Raw genomic sequence first — 14,316 nt, forward strand, 5'->3', positions numbered from 1 at the left:
TTGTAAATTTGATTTTTTTTCATCCTCTTTAGGTTTTATATGATATCAGTGTTGTGATTTTACATATGAGCATAACGCTGACTTTGATGAAAGGAATTTGATGAAGGGGAGATGTGTAGCCCCCTGTGTTTATGAAATTGCTGTTGCACCCAATATATGTTTGGATTAAAACTTTACTTTGGACTCTAATACTTCACTTTTTAGATATAAAAAAGAAAACACATTCATTATTGCTTTCTGTGTTCTCCTTGGGAAGATTCCCCCTCTTTGTTTCTCCAAGTGACCATTGTCACTCGAATAGAAAATGACAGAAAATACAGAATTTTATGTCACCAGAAGAGAAACAGAGAGTAAAAGTTCCAGTGGGGACAACGTTTCCAGTAACAACTGTCTAGGAGGGTATTTCCCAGTGTTGTATTTCCTGGCCTGCAAGAATGACACTAAAGGGGGATAAGCAGACTCCACTGAAATAAGCTATTTTCCCTGCAGTAAACCATGAGTTGTACCACAGAAAGATGTGCAAGCATATCCATGGTGTGACAGACCCAACCAGGAGAGGGGATTTTGCAGAGGACCGCAGGCTAGCCTCTTGAGGGGACTCTATCCTTTGGAAGGTGTGTGCCTAGGGGGGGACCTCTGGAGTAGTTTACTTCAGATTCAAGTTCATGTCTCCCCAAAACACACAGAGAACTGGAGGACCAGGATACAGATTTGGGGTCTCTGTGCAAAAGCAGCATTGACTGCTTCAATCCCCCCCTTCCTATACTCAGAGACTCTAAGAAGATGTTGATATAATCAGCTTAAAACAACCTGATGCTAATCTGTTTATTAAGGTGTTATGTGTTTACTGTTTTTCTACCATTGTGTACCTCCTAGGTGTGCATTCCCATTATTAATTAAGTTAATTGAGTCACCTATTGTTTTTGTTTGTCTGATAGTCCTCCTGGAGATGTGATTAATACTATGCGCACTTTACCTTAATACTAAACCATAGTGGAATGTTTATCCTAATGTATAATATTTGTTTTATTGTTCATTTGGGGACTGCCCCTATTCTTGAAGTGTATACAAATCGGTATTTTTGTTCAATAAAGTAGTTCCAGTTACATCTAAGGTAGTGTCGCCTAGTCTTGGGTCTGATGCCCAGCTATAATACCTTCATCCTGTGTACCAGTGGTGAGGAAGCAGTTCACCCAATCAGGGTGACAGGTGTTCCGTCACACATGGTATTTATCCAAGGCCCTCTAGGGCAGTTGGACAAGGTAATTTATCACCTCTGAAAAGCATTTTTTAATTTTCCTTAAAAGAATCTTTAGTCATCATGTGGTATGCCCATTGCTTCCAGCCTTCTGTACTCTCATTATTTTGCTAATTTCTTAAACAAAGGTAAATGGTTATATCTGCTAAGTAAATAAAATTTAATTTAAATTACACATTTTACACTGTAAGAATCAACTAAAAAGCAAAAATATGCAAACATCTGCACCCAAGGTGAAATCCCTTAGTGGAACAATAGTTTGTGTGTGAATCATCCAATGCATTTTGGGGTCCCTAGATGGTCACATCCCCCTCACCTACCAAAGCAGGTGTGGCTCTGCAAAACACACACATAATATGTAATCAAAGAGAACAGTCTCTTAATTTTTTTCTCTTTCTTTTCAGATTGTTTTCCTTATTTCTGTTAAAATTAATTTCCAATATATGCCCCATTGCAAAAGTCAAGAGCTAATATGCAGAATGCTATTGAGTTTTGTTTGGTAGTTAATACAGTAAGGCCTTATTAAAATAGTAGGCGTTTGCATGTCCCACTTTCATTACAGATCCAAAAATGTGATGTTTATTCTGAATTTTTAGCAAAGCGGGCAGAGACATGCAAATCACTGCAGGTACATCTAAAGTGTCTGGCTTATCGCTTATTGTTATAGATATAATTAATTCCAAACTGCATAAAACTGTTTCAGGTTACATGACCATCATCAGTGCAGTGTACGGAAAACATGGTTTCTATGGAGTAGTGCTTATGAACCAACACCAAAGTACAACTTTACAGGTTATGGTGAAGTAAGCTAATAGCCCCTCATATTTGGGCTTTTTTGGTTTCTCTTAGGCCACCTCACCATGACCTGTCTGGTTGTGTAATTGCTTTAGTAGTAAACAATTTCTTTTATTATGTGTTTCAGTAATGACGAGGCAATATATAACTGTTTAGAAGTGTTATGCAAGTTATGCATGCAAACAAATCAACTTTCCATAACCACAAGCTCTTGTGGTAGCTCAAATACTTGCAGTATGCTTTACTTTGACCACTGCCATACAGTCTTCTGATATATGTGTCCAATCTGTAAGACCGATATCCTATACATCTCAGTGAAATTTTATCCCATCATCTCCCTGCCTCATTTTCATCACAGCAACCACATATTCTCTAGTGAGGATCTGGAGTGTTATACAATAGGTTATGAAACGGTCAACTAAATGGGTATGGGTAAATTTTATTATATTATTTTAATGTTTATAAGATTTTCAACTGATTTTTTAAGCATGTTTTATTAATATGAAATCTTTGTTTTATATATACTGTAAATCTTTATTGCAATGTGCACCTATTACACTGGAATCACATAACATTATGGGTTTGTATTGGAATATTTTTAGGTGGTGTCTTTGACTGGAGTATACAGAGAGAATGGAATCCACATAATATGTCATTACCGAATTAGGGGCGGTGAGTGGTCCTCGGAAAACCCTTTTGCCTGGGTATCTGGATAGCAACAATTTGGAATGCTACCAGAGATTTTCAATAGATTTGCAACTACACTATGCTAGCCTAATATTCATCTCCCATGCTCCTCCTAAAGAAAGTAGTCCATTGATCTAAGGAATGAATAGAGGAGTACATATCACCCCATCTGAAGATTGCTGTGATATACCGGCCTCCTGGATCCATATCCCACTTCCTGGATGACATCTCCTCCTGGCTACCCTTCTTCCTCTCCTCTGAGCTACCCACTATCATCCTTGGGGATTTAAACATCCCTGTCAACCTCGACACATCCCATCTCCTCCACTTAACCTCTTCCTTTGCACTTGCACAGTGCATACAATCCACCACCCACTCCGACGGTAATATCCTTGATCTCGTCTTCTCCAACCGCTGCGCTCCCCACAACCTCACTAACACCCCCTTCCCTCTCTCTGACCACAACCTGATTACCTTCTCTATCTCCTCGTCCTCCAACGCCTACCCCTCCAAATGTCACACTACTACCAGCCGTAACCTCCGCCTGTCCTGCCCCGAGTTGGCTATGACTGCCTACAACAACGCGCTGTCTACAGCCCTTGACTCACTAGCGCCTTTAACCACACGCAACATCAGACCCCGACCGCTCCAGCCCTGGCAGACTGATCACACCAAAACCCTCAAACGATGCAGTCGTGCCCTAGAGCGACTATGGCGCAAAACCAAATCCCAACAAGCCTTCACCCGCTACAAATCTGCCTTCCACACCTACACCTCCTCCCTCCACGCAGCCAAACAAGCCTACTTCCTGACCCTCATCAAGGCCCTCTCCTCCAATCCTCACCGACTGTTCTCCACCTTCAACTCTCTACTCTCGCCACCCCCATCTCCACTCAGCACCTCACTCACTGCCTTTGAGATTGCCAATCACTTCAAAAACAAGATTGACACAATTCGCAAGGCCATCACCGCAACTCACACACCCTCTCAACCCGTCCCCTCTCACACAGCTACCCCCTCATCCCCCCTCTCCCTCGACATAACCTGCAGGGACTTCGTCGCTGCTCAAACTCCCTCCAACCCCGTTCCCCCTCATCACCCCTCTCCCACGGCCCCACCACTGCTCTGACCCCCACTTCCACCCCACCCTACATTCCTCATACTAAAGCCCCCCCAACACTCCGCACCTTTGACCTTACTGTCAGGGCTCCGGGTATGACCAGAGGTATGTGAACTGACGCAGGGAAACGCAGGCTTCAGATATGTTATAAACAATATAATTTATTAATACTAACAATACAAAACGCAGTGCAATACTAAAACATAAACAAAGTGCAAACGAACCAAACCAAGCCACCCACAGATAACAATACATACAATGCAAGCGTAGTCAGGCAGGCCGGGTCAATAACAATCGGGCAGGTAGGAACAGGAGGAGCAGGCAGAGAGTAGTCAGGTCACGAGCCGGGTACAGCAACTAATGGGCAAGTAGGTACAGGGGGTCAGGCAGAGAATGGTCGGGTCACAAGCCAGGGATCAAACAGGAGAAGTCAGCAGAGGTGAGAATCAGGCAGGGTCGGCAACGAGTCAGTCAGGCAGGAACAGGAACAGGAATGCAGGTAACAAGATACAGGGGCCCATAGAAAATCACACACCAAGGCCCAGACTGCAGGTCTGGCCATCCCTTAAATACACCTCCGTAATCAGCTTCAGGTGTTTGGCTGACTGCAGGGTTGAGTCTCTGATTGCTGAGAGCACCTGCTGGCCAGCCCTGGTACTGCAGCCCACAAGGCAGGTGAGTCCCACCATTACTGGCAAGTCCATTCCTGGCACTTACTACCATCGAGGAAGTCTCCAAGATCCTCTCTGATGCCCGCCTCACCAACTGCCCCCTCGACCCTATCCCCTCATAACTCCTACGACCTCCTTCCCCCTCCATCCTACGCTCCTTCACCCAAATATTTAATCTCTCCCTCTCCTCTGGCACTTTCCCCTCCCCTCTGAAACATGCACACATCACCCCCATACTTAAAAAGCCCTCCCTGGACCCCAATGACCCGAACAACCTCAGACCCATCTCCCTGCTCCCATTTACATCTAAACTCCTCGAGCGCCTAGTCTACACCCGCCTAAGCTCTCACCTCAATGACAACAACCTCCTCGATCCCCTACAGTCCGGCTTCCGTCCCCTGCACTCCACCGAAACTGCCTTACTCAAACTCTCCAACGACCTGCTATCCGCCAAAGCTAATGGCCATTATTCAGTGCTCCTACTCCTTGACCTCTCTGTGGCCTTTGACACAGTCGACCACCCCCTCCTCCTCAAAAAACTACACTCCCTTGGCCTCAGAGTCACACACCTACTGAGCAACATATCAGACTGGATGTCGCTCCACTTCCTTAAACTGAACCTCTCCAAAACCGAGTTTCTTGTCTTCCCCCCAGCCCAGACACCACCCCCCATTGACTTCTCCATCACATCCAACAACGCCACCATCAAACGCGCCCCGCAGGCCAGAGTACTTGGTGTCATTCTGGACTCCAACCTATCCTTCCAGCGCCAAGTCCAATCTTTAACAAACTCGTGCAGACTCCACCTCCGCAACATCACCAAAATACGCATGTTCCTAAGCCCAGAAACCACTAAACAGCTCATCGACTCCCTCATCACTGGCCTGCCTCGCCGCTGGCTATTCCCGCTTCAGTCGATCCTGAATACGGCTGCCAGACTCATTCACCTTTCTAACCGCTCCATTTCTACCACCCCCCTCTGCCAATCCCTCCACTGGCTTTCGATTGCGCAATGGATCAAATTCAAAATCCTTACACTGACGTACAAAGCTGTCCACCATACTGCCCTGAACTACATCACTGACCTAATATCCAAGTACCGCCCAGCACGCACACTCCGCTCCTCACAAGACCTCCTTCTCTCTAGTTCCCTGGTCTACTCCTCCCAAGCCTGCCTCCAGGACTTCTCCAGGGTGTCACCCATCCTCTGGAACTCCCTGCCCCAACCCATCAGATTATCACCTACTCTCCTCTCCTTTAGGCACACCCTGAAAACCCATCTCTTCAAGGAAGCCTACCCCACCTCCTGCTAACTTGCCAACCTCCTCCACTCTTCCTACCACTCCATCCCCCACAGCTATCTCCTCCTGTGCCACCATCCCCCCCTCCTAGATTGTAAGCTCGAAAGAGCAGGGCCCTCGATCCCCTCATGGTTTGCATTGTATTGGTATTGTTCTGTCACATGTTCTGTCCCCCTTTGTAATGTACAGTGCTGAGCGAACCATGCTGGCGCTTTATAAATACTGTATAATAATAATAATAATCTGTAATACCCAAGTTAAGATTGAGACAATGAACAGGATGATCACTTGGAGGAAGTACTGAATTATATGGTGTGATATCGAGGCTTGGCAGTTATCACATACAGTATGTACATTTTATAGCTGTGAGGTAAGTTTTTATGAATTACTTATGTCAATATATTTTAAATCTATTTAATCATATACACTGCTCCAAAAAAAATTAAAGGGACACATTTTAATCAGAGTACAGCATCAAGTCAATTAAACTCCTGGGATATTGATCTGTCAGTTAAGTAGCAGAGGGGGTTGTTAATCAGTTTCAGCTGCTTTAGTGTAATGAAATTAACAACAGGTGCACTAGATGGGCAACAAAGAGACGACCCCCAAAAAAGAAATGGTTTTACAGGTAGAGGTTACTGACATTTTTTTCCCTACTCATCTTTTCTGACTGTTTTTCACTAGTTTTGCATTTGGCTAGGGTCAGTGTCACTACTGATAGCATGAGGTGATACCTGGACCCTACAGAGGTTGCACAGGCAGTCAGCTCCTTCAAGAAGGCACATCAATATGTGCCATTGCTAGAAGGTTTGCTGTGTCTCCCAGCGAAGTCTCAAGAGCATGGAGGAGATTCCAGGAGACAGGCAGTTACATTAGGAGAGCTGGACAGTGCAGTAGAAGATCATTAACCCATCAGCAGGACTGGTATCTGCTCCTTTGTGCAAGGAGGAACAGGATAAACACTGCCAGAGCCCTACAAATTTACCTCTAGCAGGCCACTGGTGTGACTAAACACTCACTGGCCTCTGACTAAACAATCAGAAACAGACTTCATGAGGGTGGCCTGAGGGCCCAACATCCTCTAGGGCCCTGCGCTCACTGCCCGGCCCCATAGAGCTCAATTTGCATTTGCCATTAAACACCAGAATTGGCAGGTCCGCCACTGGTGCCCTGTGCTTTTCACAGATGAGAGCAGGTTCACCCTGAGCACATGTGACAAATGCAAAAGGGTCTGGAGAAGCCATGGAGAACGTTATGCTGCCTGTAATATCGTTCAACATGACCATTTTAGTGGTGGGTCAGTGATTATCTGGAGCAGCATATCCATGGAGGGATGCACAGACTTCTACAATTAGACAATGGCACCCTGACTGCCATTAGGTATCGGGATGAAATCCTTAGGTCCTATTGTCAGACCCAATGCTGGTGCAGTGGGTCCTGGGTTCCTCCTTGTGCACGGCAATGCCCGGCCTCATGTGGTGAGAATATGCAGGGAGTTCCTGGAGGATGAAGGAATTGATACCATTGAATGGCCCCCACGTTCACCTGACCTAAATCCAATAGAACAGCTCTAGGATATCATGTTTTGGTGCATCCGATGATGCCAGATTGCACCTCCTACTGTCCAGGAGCTCAGTGATGCTCTGGTCAAGATCTGGGAGGAAATAGCCCATGACACCATCTGTCACCTCATTAGGCCATACAAACTACTGAGTACCATTTTGAGTTGCTGCAATGAAATTTCAGCAAAATGGACTAGCCTGTTACATCATGTTTTCACTTTGATTTTCAGGGTGTCTTTGAATTCAGTCCTCTGTAGGTAGATCATTTTAATTTCCCTCAAACGATGGGGCATCCTTACGTTCCTAACACATTATCCAGTCCATATCAGTATGGATCCTTTTATTTTGGAATTTCTATGTATAAATCTATATGTAAGTACTAAATGTATTCATAGTGTAATATACCTTTAATTATTGTCATTTGGATGTTTTACCTTTTTAAACTTGGTTGTGTTCTGTTTTGGAATATATGTTACCTTGCAAATGGAGCAGTATGTGTTTCCAAAATGTTTATGTTCTTTTCTGTGTTTCCCTCAAATTTATTTTATGAAAGTAGTACAAACAAAATTAAAAAATAAACTTTACTTGTTTGGTATGTTGGCATAGGTTAAATGACTGCCAGAAAACTATCCTCAGTTTTTCCTGCCACAATGCAGATAAAATGTCTCACTATACAATAGAAAGACTGCTTACCAATTCCAGCAATGACAGCTTAAGTTTAATACACCTTCAAATAGAGTCTGTAATAGAGTCTCCTTTCATCTGGTGCAGTGTGATTAACGTCAGGCTGTTGCTTTGCTGTGCCAGTCTACATTAAGATTGGATAAGCTTTTGTGATGTGCAATAGGGTAATTTTAGGATTGTTGGCTGTACTGTGGAGAGTTTTATAGAAAGTCTATTTTACCTTACAGAAATCTGGCTTTAACCTCCATAGGAGTTCTGTTGATGCATGGACACATAAACAACCTGGGAGCTTTTCTTTGGAAGCCTTACTGGGATGTGTAGCAAGTTTTATGTTTGGTATCACCTGCGCATTATTACTAGGTATGGGTTGCATAGTTTACTAATAACTAAGGGGATCCTTTTGTTACCAAATACAGATTTGGAATGTTTTGTTGAGGAATTATTTTATATTTGTAGGTTATCCTTTGATACTTTATTTTACAATTCTGGATACATCGCTGTAATTGTTTATGCACCAGACATGCCTTAGGTGCAAAGCTTCCATACAAAGTCATGTTTCTCCCCATTTTTGAATTAAGGTATTGGCCTATGTTTTTAGTGTGGACTTTACTTATGAATTATTACAGATCTGTCATTTTTTTCAGCAGTGCTAGCTGGTGAATCATATACATCTTTGATTTTACCCTGGTTTGTGTCACCATGTGGAAAATTAATATGGATCAGGAAGATAGATTATGGTAAATAAAATTTTACATGCTGTGGGTTTATTTCAGGGTCTACGTTATAGAATCAGACTTAGATTGCCCTTTGCTTAATATAGCCATAAGCAATGGAGGTTCATGGGCATTCTTGGATAGTCTTGGGGAGTGCCTGTTCTAGGGGATTTGTCCTGTCTGTATGGGTCCTGCATTGTTTTTCAGGCTGTGGTGCTCCTACTCCCTTTGATACCCCTTCTCGGGGGGGTGGGGGTTATATGTTCCAGGCCAGGATGTGTGTAATGTGAAAACTAGAATGTTTGATGTTTAACATTTTGTAACTGTGATTATCTTTATTTAGAAGATTTATAATGCAGAAATCCTTTGGCTCCTGAAGAAGTGGACCAAGTCCAAGAAACACTACATAACTATGCAAAGGATAATATGACTTACAGTCACTTACCAACCTGCTAATATAGTATTAAGAATCTATCCATAATTACTGTGTTTGTTTTTATGGAAATTCTTCTATACAGTTATTTTATAATGTATAGGAATAAACGTTTTGATATATTTTAACTGTAGTATGTTGTGCCTTTGTAAATATATCTATGGTATAATATAGAGTCCGCAATAAATCATGTTACCTGAAAGCAAAGGACTTCCTACTCTGATTTTATTTTTACTGAATTTCCCTGAGAATCATATAAGAAGTTCACAGCAGTTCCAAATGCCATCTCCTAAGTCTGAAGCCAAAACTTTTGTTCTAGTTCTGCATGGAATAGGAAATGGTATAAACACCTGTGTTCTGTGTGTACTGCATTGGGGAGAATTACCTTCAATTTATATCCACTAAACTCAACAGGAAATGATACAGGAACTCTTCAAATTAAGGGATATCTCCTTGTGAGGCCCATATCATGCGGGTGTTCCGATCAGGTCCACCTGATCAGAAGGTCCTTCATGGCAGCACCATGAAGGCGGATGTAAATAGACTTGGGCCCACCTCCTGGTCTGCTCATGTCCAGTAAAAAAAATGGAAAAGGGCTGCCTCCTTTTCGGCTTTGGCAAACTGGGTTGGAGGTAGCCTGATGTAAATAGACAGTGTAGTCCGTTTACACCTGGCTACCCATAATGAACAGCAGGTTCTGCCCGTGTTTGCTTTGCATAAACTTAGGTGACACAGATGTAACATCTGTCCCACTCCGCTCCCATCAGCAGGAGATCAGCTCACAGATCCCCTGCTGATCGCAGCAGAACCTGCCTTGTGTGAAAGAACCCTTAGACAGTTGCTTCCATAAAAAGTGTTTCTTTTGGAAACATTCCTGTACCTATGAATCTACCCAGCAGGAATACTTTTAGAAATAAAAGCCTGCAAGAAGTTCCAACTCTCCCCTACTCTTTCAAATACTGTGTTAAAAGATTTTGGGTTTAGATCAGCCTTTCTCAGCCAGGGTTCCTCCAGAGTTTGCTAGGAGTTCCTTGAATTGTGGCTGACGTCCCATGTAATGGCACTTGCATAATTCTGGAACTTGTACCAATTGACAGAGCCAATTGCATTACACTAATGGTCTTTTTAGCTGTCTATTAGGGTGGCATTCTGACCAACATGACAAAAGGGAATTTTTTTTCTACTGATCTCTAACAAATTGGTTTTAGAAAGGGTTCCCCGAATCCATAAATTTACTTCAAGAGTTCCTCTTGGGTAAGAAGGCTGCTAAAGGCTGGTTTACCTATACTTTAAATAACAACTGTAACCATTCTTGGAGAGAGTCAGGATTCGAGGATTGCAGATATGATTTTACCTAATGATTGGTGTGATACCATTCCCACTAACGATAATTCAGTAACATTCATGCACAAGTTATTTGCATTCAGTACTTAACCTGTAAAATGGTACTCTGGAAACTTTAAGCACACATTATGATAAAGTTATTCTGACAGAGCAATGCCATCAAGATTCAACCTCGACAACTTCATCCTATTAGCAAGCCCAAGCACATCTCTTGAATCTCTGTGTATGCACTTATATTTATATCATAAACAATAATGTGACTGTATATTTAAAATGTTAATAGCCTGTCTTAGACAGAATTAACAGCACACACAAGAAGACTTCTTATTGTACAATAGGTGGCAGGTTAGCTACACAGTAAAGCCTTTCAGGGGCCACATGCCGACATCATCGCTTGCAAAGGTGACTGGGACATGCTGTCTGCATAGTTGGAATTTCTACATTCAGTAAGCTCAGCCTGGAATCTGCAGTGACTGGGTGCCTTGGGTCAAGCTAAGTATTAAGCAGCAGAGCATGTCCTCAATGACCTTACAGAAAGGCAATCCTTACTAAGTCATAGCACATGCGATTAGAAAGAGAATGCAAGTCATTTGACCACCCGGGGATCTAAATGCTGCCTGCACACCTCCTTAGTAAACAAACTAAACTCTTTTGTTACTAGGAATTCCTATGCTTAAACTATATAGCAAATGTTTGAAACAGACAGCGATAGAGTATAGTTCAGTATAAATAGTATTATAGAGTATAGATCAATATAAATTGATCAGAAACAGCATTGTTAGAACCATTCAAATTTGTCCATAAAACTTTTTTTCTTTTCACTTTGTTTTCTTTTAAAATAACAAACATGACATACTTAGATGCTCTGTGCAGTGGGTTTGTACAGAGCAGCCTCGATCCTCCTCTTCTCAGGTCCCCCACGTGGCGCTGCTGGCTCCTCCTCCCTGAGCAGCGCCCCCATAGCAAGGCTCCCATGGGGGCTCTGGTGAGTATAAGTGGGTTGGGGGGGTGGGATGGGGCTCTGCACACAGAAGGTTTTTTTCCTTCATGCATAGGATGCATGAAGGTAAAAAACCTTAAGTCTTTACAACCACTTTACAGATTAAAACCAAACTCCAGGTATATATAAAACACACAAGCAAATGTAGTTACTACAGATTTATATAAAAAATGTATTTCTAAATTAAAGTAATGCAATTGGCTTTATATTGGCCCCTTGTAATCCATTTTACAGGATCACTCAGAATAGGGGGCAGTATTTGGACCAATGAAGTGCATGCACATGTGATTAACAGGCCTTTTGCTGTTCTTTTAATTTTTAATGACAGGCTTAGGGTAGCAAGAAGATCTAGTTGTGTAGCATCACAGGGCTGGATGGACAGAAATTAAAATTCTCTGCAAGATAAAATGCATAATTTAAATATGTATGTAATCGTTCACCTGAAATTTGGTTTTAACTATTGTGAGAAAAAAATATATCATATATAAATGCTACACGACTTGTCCTGTAAATTAAATTTATTTAAAATCACCTTAGCAACTGAATTGACCTTTAGTAGGTACTGAATTGCATCCATTTAACCATAGTAACTGGGGGTGTAATACAGTTTCCTCAATACTGACAATTATGTAACTGTGGGAAACAAAACCCACCACTGTGCACACAGAAAGGATGAAGAAGAAGCAAGAGTTTCCAATCAAGTCTAATGTAGAAAGATTCAACAACTATTCAACCAATCAAAAAATGTTATCCACCCCAGGGGTAGGACTAGAACTGTTGGGGAATAAGTTGCTTGTATTGCACATTGTGAGAAGATCACAGAGTTTAGAACTATGAGAGCTGTTGAATTCTTAGTAGGAGAGAGAAAATGGTTGGGTGAGGATTAAAAGAAAGGCTGACTCTGAATTTTAATATAGCCTTAAACCAAGGCATCTAATTGAATTCAGTCATCAGAGCCATGAATTGTTTACACGGAAGCCAACCATGTGTCCACAATGGCACAACTGTAAATAATTTAGCTCATGTAACTGTCATAGGAAGTACAAATAGAAGAATGTTTCTCAAAACCTCCTGTATATGAATCCATACTGGTTTTTAAAGGTAGCTTTTGGAATTGAGAAAGAAGGATAGGAGAAAAATGTACTCATAGTTGGTTGTGTTGTGTAAGAATGCTTTAAAATAAATTTGTGTCCTGCTGTTTTCATTTATTTTTTTATTTTTTTTTAGAATGACATCTGTGCAGTATTATTATCTTTAGCTGGTGCTTGATGAGCTCGTGTGGCAATCTAAAGGTGCTAATATTATGCCCAGCTATCGGTATGATTTACACAAAGCATAAGAACATTTTTCTGCAGAAACTAAAGTTTGTCTCAACCATTTAGAAAAATGATACATCCAGGAGGTGAAAATGACTGACAGGTAACACAAAATACTTTGCGGATTATCTCCACATAAAACAGAGACACAATTTCATTAGGGAGATGTTAAATTTTATTTAGCCTTTAATCTTTCTGCCGGTATGTTCTTGTGTTACTGACGGGTATTTCTGAATATCCATACCAGACATTTCACTCAGAGCTATGTTTGAGGTCTGAGACTTTTAATCTCATGCCCTACTGAATTCTAGAAATGTTCAGGCTTGGTTGCTTTATACATTATACAAAGTCACTTGCTGGATCAGTGGCTATCAAGGAGCTCAATAGTATGGAGCTTTCCCTTGCTTCCTTGTAGCAGTCGTACAACGACTAAGGCACATTTTTTGCCTGGCAAATCACAGCTGGACTGGTTCCAATAGAAGAGGGGTTAATATAGAGCCAGGAAAGGTAACCACTGGATGAAAAAAACATCTGCAAAAGCAGAGCCGCAGACAAACCACACGGAGGTCTGAATAGCCACAAAAATGCAACAGGGCCCCGTGCTTGGCTCTGTAGCTACTCAAGCAGCCTAGCAGACATTTAATGATCTGGATGATCCTTCAGACAAAAGATGTGCATGTAACAGGGCTTTTCATTTTCTCCCTACATCATTCTGACGTATCTAGACACTGCACATCACTATTTTAAGGATATTCTTACTACTGATTAATAGTTTTAAAAAAAACCAATCAGTATTCTATTTGATATAAAGATATTTCAAAAGTAAGCAGCTGGTTAAATAAGATGTTGTATATGAGGTGCTCACACAACTAGATAACAGAATCTAAACTTTTGATCTGTAAAAAATTGGCATGAATTTAGTAAAAGGATATTAGGCATATAACAAATTTGGTTTTGACTTTACAAACTAATCCTTTCCTCTACAGAAAGGATTGGTGTGATAGGTGTCCATTTATCATGCAGCGGTAAATGACCTCTGCTCAGTTCCCTGGCATTCTCAGAGGAGACAGTTCTCCTCTGAATGCCTGTTCATTAAGTGGTGTGGATCGCTTCTCCTAATGAGGACAGAAGCAATCTACAAATGCTTTGCACTCTAAAAAATGGCTGCTGTTACTGTAATCTTGCGAGATTACAATAAGAGATCAGTCAAACACACAGTTTACTAAGCAGCGGTAAATTACTACTGCTTCATTTGAGGCTCTCTCAGAGGAGACCGCTCAGTACCTCACTACACTGCACACACATTGTTTTTCTAACTTGCTCTACCCCATTGGGGGTCGTGAAAGGCAGGGGGGCTTTTCCACTGTCTTGGGGGCTCTGACTGAGGAAGAAGGAAATCAATAATCTTCCTCCTTCCTCCTCAGTTCTCTCT

General features: G+C 42.0%; 1 protein-coding gene across 1 annotated transcript in view; it reads right to left on the minus strand.

Moving 5' to 3' along the window:
• Positions 1-14,316, minus strand: part of COL8A2 (collagen type VIII alpha 2 chain) — a 280,497-nt gene that overhangs the window by 49,708 nt on the left and 216,473 nt on the right. The gene's annotated exons all lie outside the window — the stretch shown is intronic.

Source organism: Staurois parvus, unplaced genomic scaffold (assembly GCF_062004578.1).
Source record: "Staurois parvus isolate SC_StPar_1 unplaced genomic scaffold, SC_StPar_1.0 ptg000488l, whole genome shotgun sequence".
In the NCBI taxonomy this organism is placed as follows: Eukaryota; Metazoa; Chordata; class Amphibia; order Anura; family Ranidae; genus Staurois; species Staurois parvus.